This window comes from Zonotrichia albicollis, chromosome Z (assembly GCF_047830755.1).
Source record: "Zonotrichia albicollis isolate bZonAlb1 chromosome Z, bZonAlb1.hap1, whole genome shotgun sequence".
Lineage (NCBI taxonomy): Eukaryota > Metazoa > Chordata > Aves > Passeriformes > Passerellidae > Zonotrichia > Zonotrichia albicollis.
The window spans coordinates 69,525,646-69,540,475 of NC_133860.1; the positions used below are offsets into that span (position 1 = coordinate 69,525,646).

At 43.7% G+C, this 14,830-nt stretch overlaps 1 protein-coding gene across 3 annotated transcripts in view; it reads left to right on the forward strand.

Moving 5' to 3' along the window:
- Nucleotides 1-10,598: 10,598 nt before the first annotated feature.
- The window catches only part of LPAR1 (lysophosphatidic acid receptor 1), a 70,211-nt gene continuing 65,979 nt past the window's right edge, over nucleotides 10,599-14,830 (forward strand). For 2 of the 3 annotated variants that reach the window (XM_074532428.1, XM_074532425.1), the window contains exon 1: nucleotides 10,599-10,836. The gene's annotated coding sequence lies outside the window, so the exon portion shown is untranslated. Of the gene's footprint in view, nucleotides 10,837-11,296; nucleotides 11,421-14,830 lie in introns of all 3 variants that reach the window. The other variant, XM_074532426.1, reaches the window with a different exon arrangement.

The following is a 14,830-nucleotide window of genomic DNA, read 5'->3' on the forward strand; positions in this document are numbered from 1 at the left end:
CCAAACATTAATTCATCATTCCCTACATGACCTCTGTACTTTGTGGTAGTTACTGATTTCTGGAGTTCATACAAGTTATGCGTGTGGCTGTGTGAAGGACTTCATGGTCTTCTTCTTATTAGGTACTACCTCTCCAAAAAACGTAAACTTTCACTTACTGCAGTAGGTAAAAGCTTGGCTGAATCATACTAGGTACAAAGAATGGGTCACAATTCAAAAAGGAAAAGACAATAATAGGGTCCAGAACAGTTTTTCTGAGAATATATTCTTTAATGTGACAAATTTAAAAGCTATTCTCGCGAAGTTCAGGAAGGCATAATAAGCCACGGTACTCAAAAGGCTTACTTAGCACATTGTACAGATTGGTATTAAAAATGTAGAGAATGTACACAATGCCAGTCCTCTCAAAAATATTTTTTTTTAAATCATTTTGCATCCAGATTTTTCCGATCTCTCATACAATCGGTAACTTCTCTTATTCAGTGCTTACAGAATCACATAAGCTCACCTTATCAGAGTCACAAGAAGATTCACTACCATGCAAGAGTGTTCACCCTTGTCTAGGAAGAGCCCGGAGAAGTGGATTTCACTTGACTCATCCAGCTGCTACTAGTCCTCAAACACTCCTTAAAGAAAAAAAAAAGATAGATTCTTTGCAGTCAAATAAAGGGAATTATTCTTTTTTGTCATTGCAATTTTCAAAGACATGTATTTTTTACTATGTGTCAGAAAGTAAGATACATTTCTGGCATGATGGATCAGTGACTCAAAATGGTACCTGAGGGATTTTTTCTGAAAAGAAGGATTATTTCTGCTTTTTTTGTGCTTATTTTTTCAGGCTATGAATCTTGTCCAATAGATGCCAGCCAAATGGAAAGAGGCACAGTGATATTGCTGTTTCCAGGGATTCAAGCCTTACTCCACCTGAGTCAGGAATAATTTCTTTGACCAAGAGATTGGGTCAAATCCATGGCTTAATCAGTTCTTCCCAATTAGAACAAGTGCAACAGACAGCAGTCTGGACAGGGCACAGATTTGTGAAGCCTCGGTGTTACACAGCTCAAGAAAGTGGCCACAAGTGTGTGCAGTTCAGCAGTAAGGCTCCCAGAATATAGAGACAAACAAGCTTGCACCCTGACCCATTTCTTCCCGTTCAACCTCAACATTTTGCAACTTTTTTTTTGAGAGGTTTTACTGAGAAGGAAAAACTCCAAATTTCAATATATCTGTGTAACTGCTAAAGACCAAATTTCTGGTTGAGCTATTTAATAATGGGGGGTTTTAATCCACTTCCCTGTAGGGCAAATGCAGTACCCATTAACTTTCACAGGGCACATGCACCTACCTCAAAGAAAGAAAATGTCTTTGTTTTCAGACTTCATGCACAGCTTATGATCTGGAGACTGAATTTTGGCCCAGAATCTTCTGTGGACAGGTTCCAGAACAATTTGAAGAGATCAGTCTTAGGCGATATATTGAAGATTTCCTATTGCATTTGATTGTTGCATGCACAGAACAATCATTCAAATGGTGCATGTTCTTCATTAATTATAAAATAATTTTTTAAACATCTTCATAAAAATTACCATTATTCTGCTGATGTTAAGCTTAAATATTCAATTACAAGTTTGTCTCCTGACTCCTATGAGGAAAAAAATTAATGTCCTTTTTAATCACTCACTGTTAACTTTCTGGTTGTTAATTCAATCCCAAAACTAGTGATACCTTCATCTATTCTACTCTGTTGAATAGTAGTAGTGGGTAAAACCATACAGCATGGCCTGTTTCTAATTATCCTCTCATGTTTCCTCCTAATGAACAAAAAAATCTCCATTTGGTACGTTGCCTGTTAACCTCTGCAGAGGTCAGTGCCTCGTTCCTGTAATGCAGCACACTTTTTTCACTTCCATTTTGACACAGTTATTACTTTCTGGAAGGCAGGATGTTTCTTGCTCAGACTGATGCACAATCAAGCTGGCCCTTTTCACTCAATATATTACGTACTTGTGTACTTGAAGGCTCAGGGAAAAGTAATTAAGTCCGACCACAAGTGCAATAGCTGCCACAGAGGTTGCCTTGGCTACTCATCCTTTGTGTGCAAAACTGATGACTGATAAAACATGTTTTCTATAAAAATATATACATGCTCTTGGCTTGAAGATCTTAAGCCATGTTAGAGCAAGGACTTGAAATCAAATATTGCTAATCCTGAACAACCTGATAGCCATTACTACCATGAACAAAACTATAGGTATCAGCAACCCATATTCTTCTGCCTACCAAACAGCTTATTTCTGTCATGGTCTAAAAACCCCAGTTCTGTGACAGGAAATTTGAACCAATTGTCAATTAACAATTGTTTTTTAATTGTTTTTTAATTAACATTTTTTTTTAATTGTCAATTAACAAACTGTTAGTTACCAGCTGTGTGCTGAGAAATAAATAAACGAACACATAGAGGAACATCTCAGCTCTGTGCCTGACATCTCTCCTCCTCCCTTTTTACTCCCTTTGTTACACTCAGCCCCTTCTGACATGTGGGTGATGACTCAGGGCACTTGGTTGTTGTTCCTTTACTTTTGCTTCTCTCATTCCTGACTTCACTACCCCAGTAGAGGGTCCTCACAGGCTGTATGCCCTCCTGAGCCTCCTCCCTGCCCCTCCTGGGTGACTCTTTGTTCTGTGCTGCTTGAGAGGCTCTTGAAGGGAAAAATTAAAAACCAAAATCTGATGAGGCCCCAGGTTTGTTTAATGGCACAGAGCTGGAGCTATTTTTTGTCTCTCCCAGTGCTGAGGGGGTCACCATCAGGGCAAGTATGTCTCCAAAGAGTTACTATGGAAATTACCATGCACTTTGAACACCTTTTTCCTACTGAAAGAAAGGAGAGCTGTGCATCTAGAAATCTTGGGAAATCACAGCCCAAGCCAGACAAAATCTGTCAGCTGGTAAAAAAAGTAGATGTGCCACCAAGAACGGTGTGCTCATCTTTTGAAAATATGGGGTTAGACTTCCATCAGGTTTAAAGTGGCTTTAGTTGATGAGGTCAGGGACTCTGTCCCCCTACTTTGCTGGCATTAAACAAATGGCTTTCTACTTGTTTTCCATTGAAGCCCTTACTCTGCCTGCCTGGTTAAAGAAACACAAAAGAATTACAAGAACAATTGCAAACAAATGCTGCAAATACTACACGTGGGATTGTAAACACAAGCAGTGATTCAGCCGTAAATGGCAAAGGGAGTAGCAAGCAACCAGGCCTTCAATTATTAACTAACAAGGCTGGACTGACCCCAGGATTTCCTCTGTGCTGGTGAGGCAGAGCAGGGGCATTTCACCGAGTGCACAGCACCAGCATGATTGGGAAAGCAGTGCGGTGGCAGCCAGCCACCAGAGCACCCCTAAGGATGCAGCAGCTGGATTGCACAGGCTTTGCTCCTGGGGAGCTGAGAAAAACCTTCACATATCTTGATCATCCTGGCTTGACCTCTCTAGGAGGGGAACAGAATCCAAGCCTACATATCTCTTTCTATCTGCGGTGCCCCAGAGTGTCCTCCCCCCCCTATTCCAGAAAGACACAGAAGGGTGTTCTGCAGCTTCCTTGTGTGCCAACACCTACAGGATGGGTGTTAGATAATCCTAACAGTGTCTGTGGAACAAGTAATAAGATGGTGTGAATATCATTCCTATAGCTGGAGATCATTTCCTGTCCTTTAGTGTCCCTGAGACATGATGCTGAAGTTCAGGAGAAGCAAACCTCACAGAGCATCTCAGGAAAAACCTGGGATGTTCTTCTTAGAGAAATGGAGTGCCCTCAAAAATGGGCTTCTGGCTCTATTATCTGGTATCCCTGTCTCTTGCCTTCATGCTAGGGTTGGTTCACATGAGAATTTCCCCCTGCCACCTGACCTCTGTTTCTTTCTTGCTGTGGCCCTGCCCCAAATGCAGTATCAGAGATAACTAATCTCTACCAACACCATCAGGGGTTTGGAGGAGCTAGGGAAGCAGAGGAGCCTCAGGGAAGAGAAGAACTTGCCTCCAAGGGTCTTGTGACCAGTCTGCATCCACACTTGCCTGCTTGCATTTTTTCCCTCCTGTTTGTTCTTCATTGTTTTTTGGGATTTTATTCATTTTACTCTAATTTTATCTTTCTTAATAAGTGCAACCACAAATGAATTAAAATGGAAGTAAAATGAGAGACCTGGGGTCACTTCTGATATTAGGGATTGGAGTCTTTCCAGCCTCTCAAAGACAGGTGTATAGCAAAAGCTCTGACAGAAATCCTTTAGTCACTGCTATATTCTAATATTCTCTTGGTTTTTTTTTCTTTATCCCTTTCGGTCTGTTCAGACATGAGGATCAGTGATGAGCCACAAAGGACAGAAATGTGTTTGTCACCTAAATACACCAGGCCTTTTTGTGACAAAAAGTGAGATGCCACTTTTTGAGCCACAGTGATGATAGAACTAGTGTTGGAGTAGAGTATTGAAGCAGAGGGAAAGCTTACAGAGGAGCTGTGTGAGCCAGAAAAATTAAACTTCCTGTGGTAACATACATATCAAGTGGGCTCCTAGACTGTTCATTAATTAAGCTTGGAGACCGGAAAGATTATTGCAATAGGAATTATGTTTAATAAGGAGGCATCTGCTTGGGAGGAAAAGTGTAGCTCCTAGTGCCTGACATTGTTCCTGTATTTGCACATATCTGGAAGGAATTTCTCCCTACATACCTACAGCTATGATTTTCTTTTGTCCTATATATCCATCACAGGATAACCCTGTTGACTATAATGGAGTGTCACCTGGAATGCATTTTCCTGTGCCTTGGAAGAAAGAATATATTGTGCATGGATCCTGCATACATTATTTAAATTGAAGAACTAAGAAAAACAGCATGAAATGTATTCATCAGCTTGACTGACAGAGGTGTTGCACACCTGCAGGTCAGTGGAAAGTGGGGACAGAGGCATCTCCTCTTTTGCATTCTGAGGAATTCTGAGGTTATTGAAGGTTTTTAATGGTGGTGCAATCAAATCATTATAAGCAAAAAGCTACAAAATCAAATTCAGAACAATGAATGCATCAGTTCATTAATGGAACAGTTCCAGCCATCTGGTATTCATATGTTCTACACTGGGGCTGCTATTGTGCAGACATAAATGACCCAATCTTACCTTCCAGCAAGAGCTTTCATTAACTAAATATTCCCAAATTCTTTATTGTTCAGCTAGTATTACAGGTCCTATCCTGTGTTTTGGAAAGGCTGGGTTTTGGAGGATTTTGTTCAGTTTTGGTCAGTTAAATCTTCAGTCCCACACTATTCCCCCTTTGAGTTTGTGTGTGTTACCAATGTCATTGTGGACATGGCAGCTCTTGGAAAACTTTTAGTGACTTCTGCTGCTGAAGCGCTAGAAAAGACAGAAGGGGTCAATTATTATTTCATTAAAAATAAAAACATTAAGACACTAGTAAGAAATACTGTCTCTTGAAGGAAAAAATTGAATGTAGCACTGAGTTTTTCACTTGGCATTATTTACTTTATCAAATGATAGCTCCAGTAGCTTTTCAAAGCCCACAGAATCCCAGAATGGGTAAGATTGGAAAGAACCACAGCAGGTCATGCGGTGCAACCTCTCTGCTCAAGGAGGGTCATCCCAGAGCACATAGCATGGGATTGTGTCCAGACACTTCTTGAATATCTCCAGTGAGGGAGAGTCCACAACCTCTCCAAGCAGCTTGCTCCAGTTCTCCAGTCACCTACAGAGTAAAGAAATTCTTCTTCATAATCAGGTGGAAATTCCTGAGCAACAGTTACTGTACATTCCCTCTTGTCCTAGTCCTTGGTACTACTGGCATCACCAAGAAGAGCCTGGCTCCCTCCTCTTGGCACTGTCCCTTCAGATATTTATAGATGTTGAAGAGATCCCCTCTCAGTTGTCAGTCCTTGAGGCTGAACAGGCCCAGCTCCCTCATCATTTCCATGTACAAGAGATGTTCCAGCCCCTTTGTTGTCATCTGCTGGACTCATTCCAGGAGCTCCTTGTAAGACCTGGCATTTAACCAGACCAAACCGGTGTGCAAAGTTATATATGGTACAGAGACATGGCACTCAATTTATTGGTGTAAAAATATCATCCAGTTCAATATAAAAGGGCACAGACAGGATAAATTATGGATTTTAGATGCTGTCTATTGACTAAGGATCACAGTTGGAGCAGGATTTTATATTCATTGGACCTTGCAGTTATAGCCAAAGGGGCAGGTGCTGGAGCAATGGACCCAACAACAGCTGCTGCACTTGCTGAAGGTAAAGCTTTCCTTGTTTTCCCCATATCTCATTTCCCCCTTATTAGAAGAGGGATTTCAGCCATTTTGTGGCAGACCAGAGCCTTGTACTTGATGAAAAGACAAATCAGAACATTCATTATCTAGTCATACCTTAACACCCTACAAACAAAGGTTTTTTCAGCAGCCTGGAAACAGAAGGCTGAATGAGTAGCAGTGTTCGGGCAGCATAAATGCAGAGCTCCTCTGAAACAGCAGTGGTGACCCAGCCCCAGGCTCCAACACAGGTGCTCCACAGAGCTGGAGGACACGTGTTAGTGTTCAGTGCTGCAGCCATCCCATGGGAGATGCCTGCCCAGCCTTCCCCCAGCTTCCCTCCCTGGAGCCTGCAGCCGTCCCTCAGCCTGTGCTCACCACAAAGCCGGAGCTCTTCCTCAGTGTCTCGAAACCCTCACCACAGTGGAACCACAACCAACAGCTTCCTGGCCTCCCCTCCAGGAGCCTCCTGGCATCCCTGTGCACGCCCCAGACAAACCCCATGTGCTTCACACAGCCATCAGCTCTCCTTGATGCATCTCATGGCACGTGATCCATAAGACTCCTAACAGTAACACAGATGTTTATGGCTCTCTGTCACTAATGCAGAAGCATCTCTGGCCACAACTATCCAAAGCATCTTGCAAACCCTAGTCCAGTCATCTCAGGGCAACATGGATGTTGCAAATGCCAGGACAAACCCAAACCTTCTTTCACGAAGAGCCCTGAGGCCTGGTCATTTGGACAGACACTGCTCTTATTTCTGGCTCAGGCATTGTCTAAACAGCCTGATCTGACCTAGATTTTGCCATAGAGGCTATGACAATCAACCACCTCCTCTGCTTTTGTGGCTATATTCCTAATCCTCAACATGCTCAGGCACCTATGGGCATCCATTTTTCCTTCAATCCTGGCCTTGCAATCCTGATGTTAGGGGCTGGGCATGGGCAGAAAGCCATGAAGAGCCAAAGCTTGGCTTCCAGGAGCACTATGGTCACATTCACTTTTCAGCAATCTGCTACTCTTCAGAAGGATTAGGATATCCTCAGGTCCAGACAACAGGAGGCTAAACTGGGGAGAGACAGAGTTTCCATGGAAAAAGCTGCTCTTTTGCCTTGAGACTGAGGTTTTAGAGGAGTTTGTGGCTCACAGAATGTCATGCACTGCTGTTGCATCATAGCAGGAGCTCCGAGGAGACTGAACCAAGGCAGAAGCACTGCCACAGAACAAAGATGACACAGCTTTATGGATAGGAATGCTTTCTTTCTGCGAGATTTCTGATGTGTCTGAAGTTTCTCTGGAAAACAGCATGTTTTCTAACTGTAGGTAATGTCATTTGCTCAGTTTTCTAGCTGTAGGTAATGTTATTTCCTCTGCATCCTGTTCTGAACAGAGATCCCCAGCATGTGAGCATTGGGCTTCAGAAAGTATGTACATAACAAATGAGCAAAAAGTCAAACTCCAGAGAGTGCTTTATTCTTTGTGAATTGTTGGAGCTGTTCTTTGTAATGTACACATGCTTTAGCAATCTGGGACTCCCACAAATGGTGGGACTCTAAGAAACAAAAGCTGATCAATAAAAAGTGACTATACTGTTCAAGTCTCCAGTTATTCCTATCTCAGATAGAGCTGAAGCATGCCAATTTTTTTCACAGGAATTAGTAGTGATCTCATCAAATATTTCATTCAAAGCACTGAAAATTGCACTGAAAATTTCAGTACTATTCCAATCCAAAATGAAATTATCCACTGCTACCCACACCAGAGTATGCTGCATAGAGAAGTGACAGAGTGAAGAGACATCTCAAGTGTAAATTCCCAGAATTTTTTTAAAATTAAAACCACCAGAGGTACTTTCCAAGCCCAGACCGAAGAGGAATTAGATGTTTAACTTTTCTGGGTTTGTATGACTAATCTTGCAGTCACTCAATTGAAACTTTATGAATGCTGAGAATGAAATATAAGTATATCAATATCTGCACATGTTAAGCATAGTTATGATTTGAATCAATTCACTAAATTGAGCACATGGAACTTACATGGTTTGTTCTGGAAACAGAAGTTTTTCCAGACTGAAGGATGTGAAAACTACTTCCCTATCTAATGCAATTCAGTACATCTGTGTGTGATTATATAAACACGTCTCAGACCACAGAGCAACACAGCCAAGTCTCATAGCAGTTACATTCATTAAACGTCAGACCACGTGATCTTCCCTGGACCTTCAATATTTGCCTGTTTGTAAGATTTACTGAATATTCCCTATATCTTCTATTCAGACCAAGAGTGGCTGACTGAGAATTAATGGCATTATCCTTGAATAAACGACAAGTCAATGTTTCAGGGCTGAGCGAGCATGCCTGAAGTCACTAACAGAAAACAAACTAACAGAAAAAACATTGCTCCTTTAACTACATCAGTTCACTGGAACTGGACTCAAAAATAGTTTTCTATAAAATGTTTGCAATCATTTTACCTTCATGAAATTCCATCTCATGCTCATTTTCCCATGAGCTGAGGATGCTATTCTCTGCTATTTTCTTTCAGGGGTCAGTAGCTAGCGTTGCTGCAGAGGACATCCTAAACAGCACTTTTTGAGTAACCATAGGGATCCTAGGCAGTGGTGATTTCCAATGTGCAGATGTAGTAGCTCTTTAGCTCTTAGCAGCAAGTACTGTCCTACTGAAGAAGACTCCTGCATGCCTGAGGTTGTAAGTCCCACCCACAGAGATGTAAATCTTGTCAGATCACCCTTTGCTCAAAGCTTTAAATGCTTTCAAGTTAATCTTGGCTCTTACGGTGGTATCTGGGCAACTGGCTGAGGACAGGACAGATTCTGTAGACATGTACAGCCAGTTTGTGCCCCAAAAGGTGAGTAAATCTGGTTTATAATGAAGCTACAGCAGATACACTGCCACAAGACTGGAATAATCAATTCTGCATTCTGAAGACCTGCTTTCTAATCAGTGACTCATGTATGTCATCCCTTTTCTGCCATCAGGAGACGACACATGCAGTTTAAGCATGTTGTTTCATGACTGGAGTTGTCTAGCCTGGATGTGGCCTGTGCATAGATGAGAAAACTACTGAGACCTGTCATCATAATTGGTGTATAGAGGCTAAACCATCCATTAGAGCTTGTAATAGAACATGCTTTTTGGTCACCTCTTGCAAACACTTGGTAGCTTGCTTTGAACAGGTGGAAGAGGAAATCTAGCACTTTCCAAAGTTAATAGCCTGCAGAGTACTTAACAAAACTTTTCAGCATGTTCAAGTCTAGTTTCAGAGCAAAATTACAATGCTGAGTACAAAAATAAGGTCTGTGTGGTGACAACTTCTTAAAGAGAAAGCATCTCACCAGCCATGACAGCAAGAGACCTGCTCTCACTGGTGCCAAAACCTTTGTTAATAACCATACCTGTGGTGCAGCAGATATTGCCAGTAGCTATAGCAGATAGTGTCATCACTTTGTTGATGCAACACAAGCAAACATCAGAGAATTGTCTCTGCTGCTTTCTGGTTCCTTAAGAAATACGAGTGCTTTTAGTGGTCTTGGTGCTTCATGATAGGCTTTTGTGCTGCTGGAGGCACTGACAGCTTGCATAGCTGTAGGTAACCTCCTAGAAATCTCACTACAGGGGTTAGAAATGCTCAGCCATTTCAGCTACTGAACTCCAAGTGTTGTGCAACATATGCCTTTTCACTTGATGCAAGTACATGCAAAAGTGGCCTCTAGAATGAATAAATCCAATGAAATCTGGCTATTGCACACTAAAAACTTATGGAGGGCAGGAGGTGAGGAAGAAGAAGCAATTTGAACCTGGTTTTGTATAATGAAATAGTTCTAATCTGGAAAAGTATCTGTTGTGCAATCCTGTCCCTTTCCAAGGACGAGTGCTCGGTGAACCTGTAAATTGACTGTTCCTGCGACTGGGGCTCCCAAACGCCTCTTGCCCACACCGGCAGGAGACGCGAAAGTTTCACAGGACGAGAACTGTGGCTGTTCCAGAAACACCTGCGTCCCACCGCCCGTGCCCGAGGCAGCCTCCTCCAGAGCGGCCGGCCGGGCTCTGGCACGGAGCGAGTGTGCGGCCCGGGCACACGTGGGGTCCGCGGCCGGGCCGGGCCGGGCCGGGCCGGGCCGAGCGGGGCGGGGCGGGGCGGGCACACCTGGGCCCCGCCCGCGGAGGCGCGCAGGCGGAGCGGGGGCGGAGGGAGCCCAGCTCGTCCCGTCCCGTCCCGTCCCCTCCCCTCCCCTCCCCTCCCCTCCCCTCCCCTCCCCTCCCCTCCCCTCCCCGTCCCGTCCCGTCCCGTCCCGTCCCGTCCCTCTCCGCTCTGCTCTGTCTCGTCCCTCCCCGTCCCTCTCCACTCTCCTCTGCTCTGTCCCGTCCCTCCCCGTCCCACCCCTCATTCCTCCCTCCTTCTCTCCCCTCCTCCCTGCCTGCCTGCCTGCCTCCCTCTGTGCGCGCCGGCGGCGGCGGCGCCGCGCTCCCTCCAGCCGCGCCCGCGCAGCCCCCGCAGGTAAGCGCAGCCAACGCAGCGCGGCGGGCCCGGGGCGCGGCGGGCCCGGGGCGGAGCGGGGCGGGGGTCCCACCATTCTCGCCCGCGGAAAGGCGCCCCTTCCCATTCCCCCAGCGCTCAAGTGCCCACGGCGCTCTTCGCCTGCTCCCTTTGGCTGTTTCGCTCGTGTTTCCGAACCCGCTCCCGTCCCGCGGCGCGGCAGTCGCGGTGCTCTCCGGCGAAGGGCTCCTCCGGGATGGGCTCCAATGAGTTGGAGGCGTCGGGTCAGGCTGCTATTCCTGCTGGGCTGACGTCTCCGGGGCTGGCGTGGAATAAGTGATGGGCACTTGTTTGATTAAGGAGCACTAACAGGACTCACTTAGGGGCTGCCCTCATATTTTTCTTTTTTCCTTTTTTTTTTTTCCCTTTCGTCACCCCTTCCACCCCGAAATCTCTTTGGATTTATTTGTACCAAACTAAGGCAGTGGAAAAAGTCCTAGATAAAAAATGGTTGCCACCTCTCTCTCCTGACTTCAGTCCTTCGGACGAAGAGCCTGCTCAAGTCCGATGGGAGCAGTGTCGGTGTATCCATGATGTTTACAAAGGTAAAGGACGGGAGAAGATGAATGACAAGCACAAGGGTGTGATTTATTAGAGAAAGACAGGGAGCGGGGGGGAGCAGGAGGGAAGCTAGAGGACAAAAGCCGTTAGCAAACTGAAGTGAGAAGACAGAGGTGGAACCAGAGGGACCAAGTTTTTTCTTCTCACTTCTTTTCCTATGTTCTTTTAAAATAGCTCCACAGTGGGAACGATACCAAAAAACTACTTCCTATGGAAATATGTGCAAAGTTTTCATTATCACAGAAAGGTTGGAATGTCTAAATTTAATTTTTTCGGGGATATCTCCGTGAAACAAACTCACACCTTCACAGATTTCAGTTGTCTGTGAATGTTAGAAGCTGCCTAAATCCCCCCTTTCTTCTTTTTTTCCCCCCATCCTTATTTGCTCCAGGTTTGGGTCGGTTTTCTGTGCGTCTTTTTCTTAATTGTTGTTGTTTGCTTGTTTGGTTGGCTTTTTGTTTGGTTGGGGTTTTTTTGAAGTTTCAAGGCAAAATAACTTGGGGAGACCCTGTAGGCAACTTGTTTTCTCGAAGTGTGGGGGAATTGTTTTAGCAATGTTTAGCAAAATTGTTTTAGCAGCAACATTTTCGCTGCTAAGAACTGCTGCAACTCTTATCTTTTCAAAGAAAGTTTTTGCATGCTAGTTCAGGTTTGCAGCGTTGTACCATTTGGTCTAAAATGAATCACTTTCAGGTCTGGGAGTCATGTTTCAGTTTGGCGGCCAGGGGTGAGTGCCGTGTAGCCTGTTACTCTTGTGTGAGGATGGGCTATACGGCAGCACTAAAACAATATTTCTGGCAATTTCAGCAGTGGACTGAAGCAATACTGTGTGTGCACAGGCGTAAGTGAAGCTCTGCCCTGCAGCTTGCTATTACTGGCTATAGGCGTGCCGCGTGTTTTTCCTTAACTGATATGGGCTCAGACTTACAAAGCGACTTGATAGGCCTATGTTTTACTGTTGTTTTTATTAAATATTAACCACACAAAATTAAATGCTGTTCTGCTCCAGAGTAGCTTGACGCTGTCTCATCCTGTGCAGTTGTTCATGAAAGGTGATTGTTTTCCTTTTTCTGCAGCAAATAACTAAGGAAATGTTACTTAGGAATACTGGGAAGCGCTGCTGCATGACCAGTGTGGTGCTGTCTGTATCACTCCCTATTACAGATTGCAGTAGTTAGACCCTTGGCCGCTATAAACCTTGTTCTGAGAACTTAGCAGTAGCGGTGCTGGTTGAAGAGAAGAAAACATTGGCTGGTGTCTGCTTTCTCTTCCTTTGCTCTTCAAAACAAATATTGAGGGTCAAAAGGTTAAACAGCTTTTGAGATGAACCACATGGAAAATGCAAAATTAAAGTAATGCTACACTGCATACCCAGCTTTAATATGTGAACTCCACGTGTGAGTAACAGACAGTCTTATCACTGTGAGCAAAAATACTTTATGGTCATGTGGTTTTCATCAGTAGCTCTGGAAGATTGTAGCTAAAATATAATTCCTTCTCTGCTTAAAAATGGGAAAAATAAAAATCTGACTTTAACTTGGTCTTATAGTGTTACACAGTTAAACTATTTGGGGAATCCAGGAGAGGTTGATGAAGAAAGTGTTTTGCTCTGCTTTGTACTTGCATGGGATTCACTTTGATATCACTGTGATGAGCTCTTTATAACACGTTAATGAATAGTTTGCTGTTTCTCAGTGGCCTATCCATATTGAGCTTGCTCTGTCTCATATTCAGAGGTTTAAATTAAAAGGCAAGTAATTCTTCTGAGCACTTTATCCCTTTGGGAGACCACCAAAGGAAAATTCCTTTTGAATACCCAGCAGTTTGAGCACTCTCAGAGGTGAGCTGCCTTCTCCAGATGTCAGAAGAGCTGGCTTTGAGCACCTCTAGGTGGTGACCTGCCAGCACTTACTGAGCACTGTTGCCGTGTATCTGGCTTTTTGTATCATTTGGATGCAGAGAAAATAGAATGCAGCTCTTTTGCCATCACGGCTGAGTGGGGAACCCTTCACAGGCCATGACTTACAGTCTTGGTAATGCTCAAGGATATGTGGAAGTATTTGAGAATGGTAACCAGTACTGTGTGGCAGTTGTCCTTTTCATTGCTATTTCCCTCACAAAATCAGAATTTGCTATGCAAGTGCAATTTCCTCCCTTTCAGAAAGAAAAGTGCATGCAATTTAAGGGACGCTTAAATTCAGCTTAAATCCATCTAAATGGGATATTTGAGGAGCTCCTGCTACACATAGTGCCAAGGGAAAGATGCATATAACTGTTTTACTGAAAGAAGAATAGAGCAATCAATATTTGATCCTTCCAGCATCTTTAGTTACTGGATTAGTTCTTTATATGTTGTGCATTTCACTACTTCATCTTTCACAATGGCCCGTATTATTTTTTCTATCCATTTAGTAGGGTGAAAAGAAAACCAACTTTTGAGAAAATAAAGTATGCCTTTTCTTTTTCCGTCTTCCCATGTCCTTTTCTTTAAGATTGCTTTCAGTTTAGGTATGGTCCTCATTTGTTGCCTTTGGAGATTTGATAATTTGAAAGGAGAACACTGCCCTCCAGAAATGTTTGATCATGAGGGACTTGAGGCAGTAGTGGCTTCAGCTGGCAGAGGTTATGTAGCATCTGATGTGTTTTTGACTTTTCCAGATGTCACAAGGTGGTACTGTAGAGATGTGGCACTCCTCAGCAGTGCTGCATGAGGGCTAAACTTACACACTTCATGTTTTCTCCTATGTGTTTTTCTTCATAGCTAAAGCAGAAGTTTAAGGCTTCATCCATGGCCCATAAATGTCAATGGCAAAATCTGTATTGGCACTGAATTACTTTGGATCAGGTGCAAGGCTGATGGGTTGCTTTGACAGAAATACAAAAGTATTCCCAGGGCAGAAGAAAGTTCTGTCAAGGAAGTGAGAGCTGCTGTTCTACTTACATGTCAGGGAACTTGAATTTTGGTTTTGTCCATTTATATTTCAAACTTAATTTTTTTAACATGTAGAAGCATTGCCTGTGCATTCTTGCACTTTCATGGATGTACTAATATATGTGATGGTGAACATCTGAATGTCTGGTACCTTGGTTTGATTTTTGTTGAAAGTAGGGGAGAATTTTGACAAGGGCCTGTCTTTGTGTACCCAGACCTCTCCTTCTCACCTCCACTGGTGTTTCTTGACCGCCTGACAGGATTTCTGTACTCCCAAGCTGATTAAGAGCACACCTGGCTTGCAAAATCTTGATAATTGCTTGGATGAAGGTTGCATTCTAGGGTCAATTTTAATTTTTAAATGACTGGTGTCTCTAATTGTTGAAATACTGTTTCTACTTGTGCAACACTGAGCAACCAGAAAATAAAAGACCCTATGTGCTGGTGCTGATTTGGGTAGTA